This window comes from Schistocerca serialis, unplaced genomic scaffold (assembly GCF_023864345.2).
Source record: "Schistocerca serialis cubense isolate TAMUIC-IGC-003099 unplaced genomic scaffold, iqSchSeri2.2 HiC_scaffold_1195, whole genome shotgun sequence".
Lineage (NCBI taxonomy): Eukaryota > Metazoa > Arthropoda > Insecta > Orthoptera > Acrididae > Schistocerca > Schistocerca serialis.
In genome coordinates, this window is record NW_026047398.1 from 727,501 (window position 1) to 732,500 (window position 5,000).

The 5,000-nt window shown below is 52.2% G+C and overlaps 1 non-coding gene across 1 annotated transcript in view; it reads right to left on the minus strand.

Annotated features, from left to right (window-relative positions):
* The window catches only part of LOC126434794 (small subunit ribosomal RNA), a 1,910-nt gene extending 744 nt beyond the window's left edge, over window positions 1-1,166 (minus strand). Inside the window, exon 1 of the ribosomal RNA XR_007579498.1 lies at window positions 1-1,166. This exon is cut by the window's left edge and continues 744 nt beyond it. This is a non-coding gene — a ribosomal RNA (small subunit ribosomal RNA).
* Window positions 1,167-5,000: the final 3,834 nt, after the last annotated feature.

A 5,000-nucleotide genomic window follows, 5' to 3' on the forward strand; every position in this document is an offset into this window, starting at 1 on the left:
AGTCATCGGAGGAACTGCGGCGGATCGCTGGCTGGCATCGTTTATGGTTAGAACTAGGGCGGTATCTGATCGCCTTCGAACCTCTAACTTTCGTTCTTGATTAATGAAAACATACTTGGCAAATGCTTTCGCTTCTGTTCGTCTTGCGACGATCCAAGAATTTCACCTCTAACGTCGCAATACGAATGCCCCCGCCTGTCCCTATTAATCATTACCTCGGGTTCCGAAAACCAACAAAATAGAACCGAGGTCCTATTCCATTATTCCATGCACACAGTATTCAGGCGGGCTTGCCTGCTTTAAGCACTCTAATTTGTTCAAAGTAAACGTGCCGGCCCACCGAGACACTCACTCAAGAGCACCCTGGTAGGATTGCAACGGGGTCCGCCTCGGGACGCACGAGCACGCACGAGGCGCGTCGCACGCCTTCAGCTCGCCCCACCGGCAGGACGTCCCACGATACATGCCAGTTAAACACCGACGGGCGGTGAACCAACAGCGTGGGACACAAATCCAACTACGAGCTTTTTAACCGCAACAACTTTAATATACGCTATTGGAGCTGGAATTACCGCGGCTGCTGGCACCAGACTTGCCCTCCAATAGATACTCGTTAAAGGATTTAAAGTGTACTCATTCCGATTACGGGGCCTCGGATGAGTCCCGTATCGTTATTTTTCGTCACTACCTCCCCGTGCCGGGAGTGGGTAATTTGCGCGCCTGCTGCCTTCCTTGGATGTGGTAGCCGTTTCTCAGGCTCCCTCTCCGGAATCGAACCCTGATTCCCCGTTACCCGTTACAACCATGGTAGGCGCAGAACCTACCATCGACAGTTGATAAGGCAGACATTTGAAAGATGCGTCGCCGGTACGAGGACCGTGCGATCAGCCCAAAGTTATTCAGAGTCACCAAGGCAAACGGACCGGACGAGCCGACCGATTGGTTTTGATCTAATAAAAGCGTCCCTTCCATCTCTGGTCGGGACTCTGTTTGCATGTATTAGCTCTAGAATTACCACAGTTATCCAAGTAACGTGGGTACGATCTAAGGAACCATAACTGATTTAATGAGCCATTCGCGGTTTCACCTTAATGCGGCTTGTACTGAGACATGCATGGCTTAATCTTTGAGACAAGCATATGACTACTGGCAGGATCAACCAGGGAGCTGCGTCAACTAGAGCTGAGCAGCCGGCCGCCCGGGAGTGTGTCCCGGGGGCCCGCGCGAACACGCAAGCGTCCGCTCAATTATTCTGCAAACAGGAGGAGGCTGAGCTCCCCTGCACCATACACCTCGAAACCCTCTCAGGTCCCGGCGGCGCGCAGCGCCGTCCTAAGTACTTGGTCGGGTTCGAGAGAGGCGCAATCGCCCGGAGTTTGGCGAGTAGACGCTTTAGGTGCGACCACCCGTGCTCCCAACTGAGCTTGCCGCTGCCGACAGAGGCCCGGGAGCGTGCTGTCGTGGCATTGCCGGCGGGAGACAACACGCGCCACCTACGGTGACCGGCAGCTCCAACGCCAGCGCCACAGAAGGACAAAAGCCCCACTTGGGTGCCGAAGCGAACTCTCCCAGCACAGCGCACGCGCCAACACGTCCGCACAGCTGCGATACAAACCACCTGCGAGAACCGCAGAGGCGACCGAGCAGCAGACGGCGTCGCGGCGCCGAGCGCCAGGCGGCGGCGCATCCTCAGCGCACACAGTCCTCAATCGGACCAGCACACTGCAGATGTCCACCGCGCTTCGCACCGGGCCCGCGAGGACCTACTTTGGCCGCACGGCGCCGCGTGCAGGGTGCGCCGGCGCGCAGCTGCGCCGCCTGCCGCCTCCGTCGGCCGGCGCGCCTGCCACTGGCCGCCCCCACCAGCCGGCTGTAGCGCGTGCGCCCACGCACCGCGCGGCCAGCACGCCGGGAGGCCCCCCCTCACCGGCCGGGGACGGTCCCACCCAGCCACCGCCGCGTATCGCTTCACACCCAGATGCCATTCACGTTCGTGGGCATGGTGGGTATCGCTGGAACAACCGGTTGGTAGCTCAACCGATCGTCGCCATCACTGATTCACCTCTAGCGAGAACAACCGCACCACAACGGTTTACCAGTTGTTCATTTGCGTAACGTCACCAGCAAACGTAGGCGTCCATCGCCATTTGCAAATTCAACGATTGTTGCATGCCTGTGTCAGGTGTCACGACACACTGTCTGCCCACATACACGCAACAACATGTGCACGCTTCGCGAACACGTGGAAGGTGGCCCCCGTACGTATGCGATGTCCATTGCGCGAACGACTGTCAACCGGCCTCTGTCGCATGTCGCAGATGTGGAACGCAGTGCACCATGCTATCACGGTGTGTGAGAAGAGACGACTACGTCTGACAACACGCGCCACTACATCAACAGACGGCTCATGCTGATCGCCATCCAGGGCATACCACACTGCAATCCAGCTCTTATAGGGAGACGACACGTAGCTGAGTGCACAACATTTGGACCGCATGGTTCGCCGTTGTTGGCGCAGTCGTTGTACGGTCACATGTACCACGATGTATCATTCAGTACATGAGGACCAATGTGCAGTACAGTGTGTGATTTGGACGTACAACATCAGCGGACAGTTGACACAGGCCGTACCACAGCGTAGGCTAAGTGCTTCGCCATGCGAATGCCAATGAACAACTGCAAATGCCAATGAACAACTGCAAAGGGCATTGAGCATGTACGTCCTGCTGCCATCCACATTACAGTGTATAGCTGCAAGGTGTTTAACATGAAGCGATACACTGGGGACCGGGCAGTGCGAGTAGCAAACTATATTGCGGGGGTTGCAGTTGGGCAACACTACACTAATTTAACGCGTCGTATGACAATTACAGAGCAGGTTAAGGCCCAACGTGTGTTGGGTTAAGGCCCAACGTGTGTTGGGTTAAGGCCCAACGTGTGTTGGGTTAAGGCCCAACGTGTGTTGGGTTAAGGCCCAACGTGTGTTGGGTTAAGGCCCAACGTGTGTTGGGTTAAGGCCCAACGTGTGTTGGGTTAAGGCCCAACGTGTGTTGGGTTAAGGCCCAACGTGTGTTGGGTTAAGGCCCAACGTGTGTTGGGTTAAGGCCCAACGTGTGTTGGGTTACAGCACAATGTGGGTTACGTTAAGGCGCAATATAGGTTACGTTAAGGCGCAATATAGGTTACGTTAAGGCGCAATATAGGTTACGTTAAGGCGCAATATAGGTTACGTTAAGGCGCAATATAGGTTACGTTAAGGCGCAATATAGGTTACGTTAAGGCGCAATATAGGTTACGTTAAGGCGCAATATAGGTTACGTTAAGGCGCAATATAGGTTACGTTAAGGCGCAATATAGGTTACGTTAAGGCGCAATATAGGTTACGTTAAGGCGCAATATAGGTTACGTTAAGGCGCAATATAGGTTACGTTAAGGCGCAATATAGGTTACGTTAAGGCGCAATATAGGTTACGTTAAGGCGCAATATAGGTTACGTTAAGGCGCAATATAGGTTACGTTAAGGCGCAATATAGGTTACGTTAAGGCGCAATATAGGTTACGTTAAGGCGCAATATAGGTTACGTTAAGGCGCAATATAGGTTACGTTAAGGCGCAATATAGGTTAGGTTAAGGCGCAATATAGGTTACGTTAAGGCGCAATACAGGTTACGTTAAGGCGCAATACAGGTTACGTTAAGGCGCAATACAGGTTAGGTTAAGGCGCAATACAGGTTAGGTTAAGGCGCAATACAGGTTAGGTTAAGGCGCAATACAGGTTAGGTTAAGGCGCAATACAGGTTAGGTTAAGGCGCAATACAGGTTAGGTTAAGGCGCAATACAGGTTAGGTTAAGGCGCAATACAGGTTAGGTTAAGGCGCAATACAGGTTAGGTTAAGGCGCAATACAGGTTAGGTTAAGGCGCAATACAGGTTAGGTTAAGGCGCAATACAGGTTAGGTTAAGGCGCAATACAGGTTAGGTTAAGGCGCAATACAGGTTAGGTTAAGGCGCAATACAGGTTAGGTTAAGGTACGACGTAGGTTAGGTTAAGGTACGACGTAGGTTAGGTTAAGGTACGACGTAGGTTAGGTTAAGGTACGACGTAGGTTAGGTTAAGGTACGACGTAGGTTAGGTTAAGGTACGACGTAGGTTAGGTTAAGGTACGACGTAGGTTAGGTTAAGGTACGACGTAGGTTAGGTTAAGGTACGACGTAGGTTAGGTTAAGGTACGACGTAGGTTAGGTTAAGGTACGACGTAGGTTAGGTTAAGGTACGACGTAGGTTAGGTTAAGGTACGACGTAGGTTAGGTTAAGGTACGACGTAGGTTAGGTTAAGGTACGACGTAGGTTAGGTTAAGGTACGACGTAGGTTAGGTTAAGGTACGACGTAGGTTAGGTTAAGGTACGACGTAGGTTAGGTTAAGGTACGACGTAGGTTAGGTTAAGGTACGACGTAGGTTAGGTTAAGGTACGACGTAGGTTAGGTTAAGGTACGACGTAGGTTAGGTTAAGGTACGACGTAGGTTAGGTTAAGGTACGACGTAGGTTAGGTTAAGGTACGACGTAGGTTAGGTTAAGGTACGACGTAGGTTAGGTTAAGGTACGACGTAGGTTAGGTTAAGGTACGACGTAGGTTAGGTTAAGGTACGACGTAGGTTAGGTTACGGTACGACGTAGGTTAGGTTACGGTACGACGTAGGTTAGGTTACGGTACGACGTAGGTTAGGTTACGGTACGACGTAGGTTAGGTTACGGTACGACGTAGGTTAGGTTACGGTACGACGTAGGTTAGGTTACGGTACGATATAGGTTAGGTTACGGTACGATATAGGTTAGGTTACGGTACGATATAGGTTAGGTTAAGGTACACATTGTTGTAAGGAAAGGTTTAATGGGGGGCGGGGCGGCCGGTTTGTTGATTGTGACTATAGTAAGTGGATGCCTGCGGCATCATCTGATTTGCCACGTCAGGATGCACCTTTGGCTCATGACAGGCGGCG